This window comes from Ranitomeya imitator, chromosome 7, assembly GCF_032444005.1.
Source record: "Ranitomeya imitator isolate aRanImi1 chromosome 7, aRanImi1.pri, whole genome shotgun sequence".
In the NCBI taxonomy this organism is placed as follows: domain Eukaryota; kingdom Metazoa; phylum Chordata; class Amphibia; order Anura; family Dendrobatidae; genus Ranitomeya; species Ranitomeya imitator.
Genome location: NC_091288.1, coordinates 219,355,098 through 219,369,333, shown reverse-complemented (window position 1 = coordinate 219,369,333; position 14,236 = coordinate 219,355,098).

Here is a 14,236-nt window from a genome sequence, read left to right as displayed (position 1 = left end):
GGAGTGATGGATGGGTCTCTGGTGGCAGGAGTGATGGATGCGTTTCTGGTGGCAGGGGTGATGGATGGGTCTCTGGTGGCAGGAGTGATGGATGGATCTCTGGTGGCAGGAGTGATGGATGTGTTTCTGGTGGCAGGGGTGATGGATGGGTCTCTGGTGGCAGGAGTGATAGATGGGTCTCTGGTGGCAGGAGTGATGGATGGGTCTCTGGTGGCTGCAGTGATGGATGCGTTTCTGGTGGCAGGAGTGATGGATGGGTCTCTGGTGGCAGGGGTGATGGATGGGTCTCTGGTGGCAGGAGTGATGGATGCGTTTCTGGTGGCAGGAGTGATGGATGGGTCTCTGGTGGCATGAGTGATGGATGCGTTTCTGGTGGCAGGGGTGATGGATGGGTCTCTGGTGGCAGGAGTGATGGATGCGTTTCTGGTGGCAGGAGTGATGGATGGGTCTCTGGTGGCAGGAGTGATGGATGGGTCTCTGGTGGCAGGAGTGATGGATGCGTTTCTGGTGGCAGAGGTGATGGATGGGTCTCTGGTGGCAGGAGTGATGGATGTTTTTCTGGTGGCAGGGGTGATGGATGGGTCTCTGGTGGCAGGAGTGATGGATGGGTCTCTGGTGGCAGGAGTGATGGATGTGTTTCTGGTGGCAGGGGTGATGGATGGGTCTCTGGTGGCAGGAGTGATAGATGGGTCTCTGGTGGCAGGAGTGATGGATGGGTCTCTGGTGGCAGGAGTGATGGATGCGTTTCTGGTGGCAGGAGTGATGGATGGGTCTCTGGTGGCAGGAGTGATGGATGGGTCTCTGGTGGCAGGGGTGATGGATGGGTCTCTGGTGGCAGGAGTGATGGATGTGATGGATGGGTCTCTGGTGGCAGGAATGATGGATGGGTCTCTGGTGGCAGGAGTGATGGATGTGTTTCTGTTGGCAGGAGTGATGGATGGGTCTCTGGTGGCAGGAGTGATGGATGGGTCTCTGGTGGCAGGAGTGATGGATGGGTCTCTGGTGGCAGGAATGATGGATGGGTCTCTGGTGGCAGGAGTGATGGATGGGTCTCTGGTGGCAGGAGTGATGGATGGGTCTCTGGTGGCATGAATGATGGATGGGTCTCTGGTGGCAGGAGTGATGGATGGGTCTCTGGTGGCAGGAGTGATGGATGCGTTTCTGGTGGCAGGGGTGATGGATGGGTCTCTGGTGGCATGAATGATGGATGGGTCTCTGCTGGCAGGAGTGATGGATGGGTCTCTGGTGGCAGGAGTGATGGATGCGTTTCTGGTGGCAGGGGTGATGGATGGGTCTCTGGTGGCAGGAGTGATGGATGCGTTTCTGGTGGCAGGAGTGATGGATGCGTTTCTGGTGGCAGGAGTGATGGATGGGTCTCTGGTGGCATGAGTGATGGATGCGTTTCTGGTGGCAGGGGTGATGGATGGGTCTCTGGTGGCAGGAGTGATGGATGGATCTCTGGTGGCAGGAGTGATGGATGGGTCTCTGGTGGCAGGAATGATGGATGGGTCTCTGGTGGCATGAATGATGGATGGGTCTCTGCTGGCAGGAGTGATGGATGGGTCTCTGGTGGCAGGAGTGATGGATGCGTTTCTGGTGGCAGGAGTGATGGATGGGTCTCTGGTGGCAGGGGTGATGGATGGGTCTCTGGTGGCAGGAGTGATGGATGCGTTTCTGGTGGCAGGAGTGATGGATGGGTCTCTGGTGGCATGAGTGATGGATGCGTTTCTGGTGGCAGGGGTGATGGATGGGTCTCTGGTGGCAGGAGTGATGGATGCGTTTCTGGTGGCAGGAGTGATGGATGGGTCTCTGGTGGCAGGAGTGATGGATGGGTCTCTGGTGGCAGGAGTGATGGATGCGTTTCTGGTGGCAGGGGTGATGGATGGGTCTCTGGTGGCAGGAGTGATGGATGGATCTCTGGTGGCAGGAGTGATGGATGTGTTTCTGGTGGCAGGGGTGATGGATGGGTCTCTGGTGGCAGGAGTGATAGATGGGTCTCTGGTGGCAGGAGTGATGGATGGGTCTCTGGTGGCTGCAGTGATGGATGCGTTTCTGGTGGCAGGAGTGATGGATGGGTCTCTGGTGGCAGGGGTGATGGATGGGTCTCTGGTGGCAGGAGTGATGGATGCGTTTCTGGTGGCAGGAGTGATGGATGGGTCTCTGGTGGCATGAGTGATGGATGCGTTTCTGGTGGCAGGGGTGATGGATGGGTCTCTGGTGGCAGGAGTGATGGATGCGTTTCTGGTGGCAGGAGTGATGGATGGGTCTCTGGTGGCAGGAGTGATGGATGGGTCTCTGGTGGCAGGAGTGATGGATGCGTTTCTGGTGGCAGAGGTGATGGATGGGTCTCTGGTGGCAGGAGTGATGGATGTTTTTCTGGTGGCAGGGGTGATGGATGGGTCTCTGGTGGCAGGAGTGATGGATGGGTCTCTGGTGGCAGGAGTGATGGATGTGTTTCTGGTGGCAGGGGTGATGGATGGGTCTCTGGTGGCAGGAGTGATAGATGGGTCTCTGGTGGCAGGAGTGATGGATGGGTCTCTGGTGGCAGGAGTGATGGATGCGTTTCTGGTGGCAGGAGTGATGGATGGGTCTCTGGTGGCAGGAGTGATGGATGGGTCTCTGGTGGCAGGGGTGATGGATGGGTCTCTGGTGGCAGGAGTGATGGATGTGATGGATGGGTCTCTGGTGGCAGGAATGATGGATGGGTCTCTGGTGGCAGGAGTGATGGATGTGTTTCTGTTGGCAGGAGTGATGGATGGGTCTCTGGTGGCAGGAGTGATGGATGGGTCTCTGGTGGCAGGAGTGATGGATGGGTCTCTGGTGGCAGGAATGATGGATGGGTCTCTGGTGGCAGGAGTGATGGATGGGTCTCTGGTGGCAGGAGTGATGGATGGGTCTCTGGTGGCATGAATGATGGATGGGTCTCTGGTGGCAGGAGTGATGGATGGGTCTCTGGTGGCAGGAGTGATGGATGCGTTTCTGGTGGCAGGGGTGATGGATGGGTCTCTGGTGGCATGAATGATGGATGGGTCTCTGCTGGCAGGAGTGATGGATGGGTCTCTGGTGGCAGGAGTGATGGATGCGTTTCTGGTGGCAGGGGTGATGGATGGGTCTCTGGTGGCAGGAGTGATGGATGCGTTTCTGGTGGCAGGAGTGATGGATGCGTTTCTGGTGGCAGGAGTGATGGATGGGTCTCTGGTGGCATGAGTGATGGATGCGTTTCTGGTGGCAGGGGTGATGGATGGGTCTCTGGTGGCAGGAGTGATGGATGCGTTTCTGGTGGCAGGAGTGATGGATGGGTCTCTGGTGGCAGGAGTGATGGATGGGTCTCTGGTGGCAGGAGTGATGGATGCGTTTCTGGTGGCAGGGGTGATGGATGGGTCTCTGGTGGCAGGAGTGATGGATGGGTCTCTGGTGGCAGGAGTGATGGATGCGTTTCTGGTGGCAGGAGTGATGGATGGGTCTCTGGTGGCAGGAGTGATGGATGGGTCTCTGGTGGCAGGAGTGATGGATGTGTTTCTGGTGGCAGGGGTGATGGATGGGTCTCTGGTGGCAGGAGTGATGGATGGGTCTCTGGTGGCAGGAGTGATGGATGTGTTTCTGGTGGCAGGGGTGATGGATGGGTCTCTGGTGGCAGGAGTGATAGATGGGTCTCTGGTGGCAGGAGTGATGGATGGGTCTCTGGTGGCAGGAGTGATGGATGCGTTTCTGGTGGCAGGAGTGATGGATGGGTCTCTGGTGGCAGGAGTGATGGATGTGTTTCTGTTGGCAGGAGTGATGGATGGGTCTCTGGTGGCAGGAGTGATGGATGGGTCTCTGGTGGCAGGAGTGATGGATGGGTCTCTGGTGGCAGGAATGATGGATGGGTCTCTGGTGGCAGGAGTGATGGATGGGTCTCTGGTGGCAGGAGTGATGGATGGGTCTCTGGTGGCATGAATGATGGATGGGTCTCTGGTGGCAGGAGTGATGGATGGGTCTCTGGTGGCAGGAGTGATGGATGCGTTTCTGGTGGCAGGGGTGATGGATGGGTCTCTGGTGGCATGAATGATGGATGGGTCTCTGCTGGCAGGAGTGATGGATGGGTCTCTGGTGGCAGGAGTGATGGATGCGTTTCTGGTGGCAGGGGTGATGGATGGGTCTCTGGTGGCAGGAGTGATGGATGCGTTTCTGGTGGCAGGAGTGATGGATGGGTCTCTGGTGGCAGGAGTGATGGATGCGTTTCTGGTGGCAGGAGTGATGGATGGGTCTCTGGTGGCATGAGTGATGGATGCGTTTCTGGTGGCAGGGGTGATGGATGGGTCTCTGGTGGCAGGAGTGATGGATGCGTCTCTGGTGGCAGGAGTGATGGATGCGTTTCTGGTGGCAGGAGTGATGGATGGGTCTCTGGTGGCAGGAGTGATGGATGGGTCTCTGGTGGCAGGAGTGATGGATGCGTTTCTGGTGGCAGGGGTGATGGATGGGTCTCTGGTGGCAGGAGTGATGGATGGGTCTCTGGTGGCAGGAGTGATGGATGCGTTTCTGGTGGCAGGAGTGATGGATGGGTCTCTGGTGGCAGGAGTGATGGATGGGTCTCTGGTGGCAGGAGTGATGGATGTGTTTCTGGTGGCAGGGGTGATGGATGGGTCTCTGGTGGCAGGAGTGATGGATGGGTCTCTGGTGGCAGGAGTGATGGATGTGTTTCTGGTGGCAGGGGTGATGGATGGGTCTCTGGTGGCAGGAGTGATGGATGGGTCTCTGGTGGCAGGAGTGATGGATGGGTCTCTGGTGGCAGGAGTGATGGATGCGTTTCTGGTGGCAGGAGTGATGGATGGGTCTCTGGTGGCAGGAGTGATGGATGGGTCTCTGGTGGCAGGAGTGATGGATGTGTTTCTGGTGGCAGGAGTGATGGATGGGTCTCTGGTGGCAGGAGTGATGGATGGGTCTCTGGTGGCAGGAGTGCTGGATGCGTTTCTGGTGGCAGGGGTGATGGATGGGTCTCTGGTGGCAGGAGTGATGGATGGGTCTCTGGTGGCAGGAGTGATGGATGCGTTTCTGGTGGCAGGAGTGATGGATGGGTCTTTGGTGGCACGAATGATGAATGAGTCTCATAACAAGAGTGATGGGTCTCTCGTGGCAGGAGTGATGGATGCATTTCTGGTGGCAAGAATGAGGGGTCTCTGGTGGCAGGGGTGATGGATGGGTCTCTGGTGGCAGAAGTGATGGATGTGTTTCTGGTGGCAGGGGTGATGGATGGGTCTCTGGTGGCAGGAGTGATGGGTCTCTGGTGGCAGAAGTGATGGATGTGTTTCTGTGGCAGGGGTGATGGGTCTGTGGCAGGAGTGATGGATGGGTCTCTGGTGGCATGGGTGATGGATGGGTCTCTGGTTGCAGGAGTGATGGGTCTCTGGTGGCAGGAGTGATGGGCCTGTAGGTGTCTGGTGGCAGGAGTGATGGGCCTGTAGGTGTCTGGTGGCAGGGGTGATGGATGGGTCTCTGGTGGCAGGAGTGATGGATGGGTCTCTGGTGGCAGGGGTGATGGATGGGTCTCTGGTGGCAGGAGTGATGGGTCTCTGGTGGCAGAAGTGATGAATGGGTCTCTGGTGGCAGGAGTGATGGGTCTCTGGTGGCAGAAGTGATGGATGTGTTTCTGGTGGCAGGGGTGATGGGTCTCTGGTGGCAGGAGTGATGGATGGGTCTCTGGTGGCACGAATGATGAATGAGTCTCATAACAAGAGTGATGGGTCTCTGGTGGCAGGAGTGATGGGCCTGTAGGTGTCTGGTGGCAGGAGTGATGGGTCTCTGGTGGCAGGAGTCATGGGTCTCTGGTGGCAGGTGTCATGGGTCTCTGGTGGCAGGAGTGATGGGTCTCTAGTAGTGATGAGTGAACGTGGTCGGATAAGGTGTTATCAGCGCATGCTCGTGTGGTAACAGTGTCTTCAACATGCTCGAAAAATATGTTTGAGTCCCCGCGGCTGCATGTCTGTTATGCTGGGTGGTGGCGCCTGGTGATGCCACAATGCTCCCATGCCAGGGAGGCACATACAGCGTTGCAGCATGGAGACCCATATGGTGGAGCAGCCTATATATCTTCATGTGTCTGAACTTCCGATCATATATATCTAATTATACTGCCCCTATTGGACAAACAATCAGTAGATTTGGCTTCCAGTACCATCTCTATGCTGACGACACCCAACTATACACTTCTTCTCCTGATCTCACGCCTGCCTTATTAGAAAACACCAGTGATTGTCTTACCGCTGTCTCTAGCATCATGTCCTCCCTCTATCTGAAACTAAACCTGTCAAAAACTGAACTCCTCGTGTTTTCTCCCTCTACTAACCTACCTTTGCCTGACATTGCCATCTCCGTTTGCGGTTCCACCATTACTCCAAAGCAACATGCCCGCTGCCTTGGGGTCATCCTTGATTCTGACCTTTCATTCACCCCCCACATCCGATCACTGGCTCGCTCTTCTTACCTGCATCTCAAAAACATTTCTAGAATTCGCCCTTTTCTTACTTTCGACTCTGCAAAAACTCTGACTGTTTCACTTATTCATTCTCGTCTGGACTATTGTAACTCTCTACTAATCGGCCTCCCTCTTACCAAACTCTCCCCGCTCCAATCTGTCTTGAATGCTGCTGCCAGGATCATATTCCTCACCAACCGTTACACCGATGCCTCTACCTTGTGCCAGTCATTACACTGGTTACCCATCCACTCAAGAATCCAGTACAAAACTACTACCCTCATCCACAAAGCACTCCATGGCTCAGCACCACCCTACATCTCCTCCCTGGTATCAGTCTACCACCCTACCCGTGCCCTCCGCTCCGCTGATGACCTCAGGTTAGCATCCTCAATAATCAGAACCTCCCACTCCCGTCTCCAAGACTTTACACGTGCTGCGCCGATTCTTTGGAATGCACTACCTAGGATAATACGATTAATCCCCAATCCCCACAGTTTTAAGCGTGCCCTAAAAACTCATTTGTTCAGACTGGCCTACCGCCTCAATGCATTAACCTAACGATCCCTGTGTGGCCTATATTAAAAAAAAAAAAAATTAATTAACTGGTTCATGCAGCTTTACATGAACACCCAAGCCTTACACTATGGCTGGTCCGAATAACTATAGCAATTGTCACCATCCACCTCTCGTGTCTCCCCTTTTCCCCATAGTTTGTAGCTTGCGAGCAGCAGGGTCCTCATTCCTCCTGGTATCTGTTTTGAACTGTATTTCTGTTATGCTGTAATGTCTATTGTATGTACAAGTCCCCTCTATAATTTGTAAAGCGCTGCGGAATATGTTGGCGCTATATAAATAAAAATTATTATTATTATTATTATTATCTAATATTTGGGAATTTCTGAAGCCACATTACTGGCATTTCCCTGGACACATCCACAGCTGACTGAGCGTCCACAATGATGACACGTAATATCGCCTCACATAGTGGAGTTCTCCTTTAATTACACCCAGAGGATTGTGGGATGTCGGCCGGTGTGGGGGCAGTGATGGCTCCCCTCCATCGCTCATGTTCCTGGCAGGGATCGTACATTCATCTCAGTACAATCATTGCTTTATCAGCTGAGAATTTGGATTATCCAGAAACTTTGGACTCGGCTGGAAATGACGAGGGATGGAGGATTTGGGTAACACCGGCGTCACACAACAGATGAGAGATCGCTCCGAGTCTCCCTGACGAGAGTCGCACGGGCGTAATGCGAGTACAATCCGATTTTTCACACCTAACGTCCCATTTATAGCCGAATGCAGTGTGATTTTAACATAGAGCGATTCTGTCATTTACACATCGTTTTTAAAGGCAATATTCATCAAAACACACATACATATATGTATATAATTAGATAATTGAAGAAAAGCCGGCAGTTCATGTGCGGTGTGCAGGAGCCGACAGGATAGAAGCGATGGATGACATACAGTAAATACACATAGAATAGGTATATAGATGTCAGTGACCAATCCAATTAATAGTGTGTGTGTGTGCAAATTATGAGACATGTATTTAATTAACCCTCCGTCACATACAATATTCGGACTAACGAGTTCACATACAATGTGCCTGTCAGGCGCCTGCTGGAAAAATACCTATAATATCTAATGTTTGCAATTTCAGTGCTCTAAAAGTGATCAGTGACCTTCATAGGGATGTAATAAAAGAGACTACACATAATCAGTTGCAAAAAAAAACATTTACTTAACATAAAACTAATAACTATGAAATACAAACTTTTCAAAACTTCCGCCAAATAGTCCCCAGTTCGACTCTCTCAAAAAAATGTACAAAGAAAATTTTTGAACACAAACTTAATTTTAAGGTACCTTAAGTACTATTAAAAACAATCAGAAGTAGATGCTGAGGTTTCCCCAGAAAAGTCACACTTGCAGAGCAAATAGCAAGAATTACACACCATTTTTGCATGTGTCAGGCAAATTGCTTTATGACATTTGAGACATTCATAATTTGAAAGCCTTCTGGTTCCGCTTTCCGTTTGGCAGGTGGTGCATCTCCTTCTTTTGTGAGGTGGTGCAGATGGTGACTTTTCACCATCATCTTCTGGGCGGAACCTTTTGAGCTGAACTTGAAGGCGAGAGGGGATACCGATTGTTTTCACGCTTCTCCTGCGTAGCTCTCCAAGTACTAGTTCATGGGCCAATTTTTTCAGATACAATCGTCTACGGAGTGGTTCAACCTTGTTTTCAAGATAAATTACTTGTGAATTTATACCACCCAAATTCAACATAGCAAAAAATATGACCATTGGCCAGCGTTTGATGTTTCTGCTGACGTTGAAAGTGGAGCACATCTGATCTGCTGTATCCACACCCCCTTTGGTGGCATTGTAAAATGTAATTATCTCCGGGTTTTTTTCTGCCCCAGTCCCAGGATCGATGGCAGCATCATCATGAAGTGTTGATAGAAGAAGTACGATTTTTTTGGCATGTGGTACATAGGAAACTAAAGCCTTTCCATTATGGAATGCAAACATACTGCTGTACTGTTGTCTCTCTTTCACACTTACAAACTATGGCGGCAATTCCCTTTTGTTTTTTCTTACAGTTCCCACATATGACAGCTTCTGAATTTTCAGATAATCAATCAGATCACAACTTGTAAACCAATTGTCAGCTGTAATATTGCGACCCGATCCAAATAAGGGTTCAGCCAGTCTTTTTACAACATCAATGGGTTTGTTGCTCACACAGTAAGGACCTTCTGGTTGTTTTCCTGCATAAACTTCCAGGTTGTAAGTGTAGGCCTTACTGGCATCAACAAGGGCATACATTTTTATTCCATATTTGTTTGGCTTTGATGGAATATATTGACGAAAGGCACATCTACCACGAAAACCAGGGAGCATTTCGTCAATAGTGAGATTCTCTCCAGGGTAATAACTTTGTTTACAGTTTACAACAAATCTTTGAAATATATCACGAATTGGAGCAAGTCGGTCATGTGTTTTGCGTTCGGTTCGGGTAGTTCTGTCGTCAAACCGAAGGCAACGAATTAGAATCTTGAATCTGTTTATGGACATAACAAGGCTAAATTTTTCAACTCCATCCCCATCTTTACCCCAAAGTTCCTCCAAACTTTGTCTATTTGCCCTATAAGCTCCTGCAAGGTACAGTAATCCAAAAAAAGCACGCAGTTCTATTTCATCTGTGGGCTTGATGGTTCTGTTGCAGATGTACTTGTCCTTTATAATGTCTATATATTGGTTGGTATATGTGACAATAGAGTCCAGAATGTCATCTGTAAATATACTGTTCCAGCATTCAACTGCAGTTTTTGCATTACGTGCAGTTCCTATTACTGCAGGAAGGTGAGTAATAATGTTTAAAGGTTCCCTACGTTTTTTCTGGAATGGCTTCTTGTTCCATTTAGTATTTTTATCTTTTCCAATATAATATGATCCAACTTCTTCATCCTCACCACTGTCACCATCTTGCTCTGTTTCAGAATCCAGGACACATTCTTCCACCTCATCATGAGAATCAATCTCACTTTCCTCTCCTAAATCCTCATTCAGTGTGAGGTCTCTATTATCTAACAGCATGTTTGTTACTTCCTCAACATCAAGTTGTTTGGATAAATTGTACATTTTCCTCTCCATTTCAGCAGATAATCTGAAGCAAGAGAAGGAATATGTTAGGGAACTACTGTATATGCCTGAGCAGCACACTTTCTTTTATAAAATCTCCCTTATTTCTATGAAATATCCTCATTTTGTGCTATACATTCATAAAACAAGCTAAATAAACTATTGTGATGAATAAAAACATAAAATACCAACCTTACTGAATGTGACGTATTCACATACAATGAGCCTGAGAGATCTGTGCAGCTATATCCTCTCCCCTGAAGCTCTGAAATCCAACTGTGATATCAGGTTTCACAGACCTTCAAGAGACAGGAGACTACCTGGAGGGAGGGGGTTTCCTCACAATCTGGTGAGGAAGGAGAAATGAAAGTAAAAGAGAAGCGCCTGTCAGATCAGTTGTATGTGACGGAGGGTTAATAGATTATTTTACGGAAAAAAATGGTGTGGGCTGCCGTGCAATATTTCGTAACCAGCAGAGGGAAAGCTGACGGTTGGGGACGATGTTTATAGCCTGGGAAGGGGGTAATAACCATGGAGCTTCCCAGGCTATTAATATCAGCTCACAGCTGCATAATTAGCCTTTACCCCCTATTAAAATGGGGGACCCCCCAAAAAATGGCGTGGGTTCCCACATAATTTTCGTAACCAGCAGAGGGAAAGCCGATGGCTGGGGGCAGATGTTTATAGCCTGGGAAGGGGGTAATACTCATGGAGCTTCCCTGGCTATTAATATCAGCTCACAGCTGTATAATTAAGCCTTTACTGGCTATTAAAATGGGGGACCCCCCCAAAAATGGCATGGGTTCCCACATAATTTTCGTAACCAGCAGAGGGAAAGCGGACAGCTGGGGGCAGATGTTTATAGCCTGGGAAGGGGGTAATGCCCATGGAGCTTCCCAGGCTATTAACATCAGCTCACATGCTATTCTAACCTGTCAGTGTGATTTTACTGTATGCGGCACATTATTTGCCGGCTTTTCGAAGGACACCGTTGCATAAAGATTGGACAGCAGTCACATGGCCCGAGTGCTGTATTTTTTTCTTGCACCCATAGGCTTGCATTGGCGAGTCTCGGTGACAATTGCAGCATGCTACGATTTTACACGCACGCCGAATATGCCGGAGAAAATAACCGGTGATGTGAGCTGCCCCATAGAGTAACACTGGGCCGAGCGCTGCGATGTTTTCTCACACAGCACTCGCCATATTCTACGGTCTAAGAAATGGACACGAAGGAGGGAGACGAGTGATGTAATTAGCAGGTGTGTGATGAGGAAGCCTTCATGAGGGAACGTCACCCCGATCCTACTCCCGGGACTATGGCGGACCCCGCACCGGACCCGCGAGCCCCCCATGTGCTGAGAGAAGGTGCAGACGTCAGGCCTGGCCCGCCGCCCGGTGCAGGAGCCTCATCCCAGCGACAGCAGCGGGTGACATGATCTTATATGGAGGTGTCTGTGCATGTAATGAGTCATCCTGGCCACAAGATGGCAGCAACCAGAAGGAAATAACATTCAAGAAAACCATTACTTTTAATTCATAAATGTTCTCAGAAGAGACCGTAGGTCTGGGCCGGTATATGGGGGCGCACTCTGCAGCCAATGACATCTCAGGGGTCTTCTCCTGCATGTGGGATCTGTATACTCCCAATCATTGGGATTTGTAGGATTGGACACATTTAAAGGGGCGGTCCTCAAAGGTGCGTAGGTACAGACAAATATGACTAAAAAATCTACCATAGGCATAGGGTATGACACATAGGGTTTTAGTATTTTCCATCCTCAAAGTGAAGGTTCTATAGAACTACACTTATAGAGACCAAAGCAATCTGGGAGAGCGCCCCCTACAGATCCAGCATCTGATGTGACATGATGGCCCTGTACCGCCATCTAGTGGACAAATCTGATATTACATGACGTCGTCAAGGAGATCAATCACCTGCGAACAGATCACTTAGTGGTCATGAAGGCGACCTCTGATCTTGTTACAGGGGTATCCGGACCCTCAGTGACCAGCTGGAATCTGTGGGGGAACCAGAAGAAAGTGTTGTATTTCCCTGCAGTGCACCCACAGGAGAAAAGAAGCATTACACAGGTCTCACCGGCATCCCTAGAGGCTCCTGCCTGGAGGATCCCCTACTATTATTTTAGTTTTCCTCAATAAGGTGGATTTTTTGTCCCCTTTATAATGTTCTGATCTTCTGATCCAGCCGGTGTGTCAGGGAGAGATTATCGGCGTTCTATGACTCTTCCTCTTAGACAGCGATCAGTCATGGGGCTGTCATGACATTGGGGATCCATGCCTGTTGTGAATCCGGTCACAGATAGTGATCTATTATGAAGGGGGCATCTGACTATCCTTATAGGTCGGGGTAAAGGATCAGGCAGATTGGATTTCAACATGTCCAATATTCTGTTCTTCCATAGGAGTCGCGATGGGGACATAGAATTGTTGCATTTCGGCTCCTGCCTGTGTCTTCTGCTCTTACCCCCTTCACATACCCCATAGGATCCATCGCAGGGTCTCCATGAGCCCACCTGAGATGTTGTGCCCTCGGATTCTCGCTGATTTTCAGCAGGACGGTGTACGGCTCTGTGTCTGGTGTAGTGACAGATGAGCCCGACCGCTACATCCACAATAGGTTTGATGGCACGTGAAACAGTAAGGGCCATGCTGGAAGGCAGAATAACCAATGAGGCAGGCGCAAGGAAACCCACATACCCCGGAGGGCAGGCGAAGAGTAAAACCGCAGATATAGGTAGCAGAATGTGAACAGTCCTGAATAACAGTGATGCTTACAGCAAACAATGGGTTATCCAGCAGGTCACAGAAGCAGCTCATGCAGGTTATAGAATCCACAGTAGATTGCAGCATAATGTAAAGAGACACCAGGGCAATGTGCCTACATTAGATGCTCAGTAGATGGCATTTATAGAAATCTCATGCCCACTGTGCTTCTATTTACTGATGCATAAATTCACCCGCGGTGCGTATTTACGAGTCGCAACATATCAATTTCTGTAGCAGCGGATTTTGACCAATTGAATGTTATAACGTGCTGTGCTTCCTTATCTGCTGACAAGTGCGGCAATTAGAACGCAGCGAGCATTAGCTGCGTCCAAAACGTTGCTATTCCTGATCGTGAGGACATATCCTAATAACAATTGGTGATGCCTACAGCAAACGTTGGGTTAACCACCAGATCCCAAAAGCATCAAATACAACTAGCAGAAATCACAGGAATCATCTAAGAACATAGTGTAAGTCCATCTTGTTTCAGGATACTGGGTCAGGATCTATGACGTGCTAACACAACATAGACAAACACAGCGGTTCGTGAAAGTCTTCACAACCTCATGTCTCACTGGGGAAAGAACGTGCCGACAGCTGTGAACATCTGCTTTTCTTTTTTACGTGAAGCAAACAACACATAGGACAAAATAACCGAAAACTTCAGTGTGCAGAACTATTCACCCCCCTAAAGTTAGTATTTTCTACAGCTTCCTTTTGCGGCAATTACAGTAATTTTGGATAAGTGTCACGGGTTTGACACAGAGGAGCCAGGTGTTTGTAACTAAAAGAGCCACCTTGCGCAGCACTAATGCAGCATTCTGACAAGGTGGCTCTTTTAGTTATTGGTGCTGTAACTTCAGAAATAATCCGTTTTATAATTTGTCCCAAATACCTTGAATCAGTCCTGGAGGCAGGCCTTTCCCCCCCCCTGCTGCACACGCAGCCCCGCCGTCACTCATGTCCTCTTGGCGCCGCGCTGTTTTCAAATTAGCCGGCGCCTGCGCTTTTCTCATGCCTTGGGCATGTGCAGTGAGCGCTGCCCATCTGTCCTCATATGCAGTCTCGCTGACTGCGCCTGTGCGGTCGCGCTGCCCGAGATCCCGCTCCGCAGTGTCTTCTGATTTATTCTCACTGCGGGGCTGGGATTCCTGCGCATGCGCAGTGCGTATCTTCGCCTCTCACTCATCTCCCTCCGCCTTCTTCAGACTGCGCGCCGCGCCAGCTGATCCCTAGTCACGTGCCGCGAGGGGGACGTCCTGTCACTACGCATGGGACTTATGAAGGGAATTGTTGCAGCTGAAATTTGTAGGGGCTTCATAGTCAAAGGGGTGAA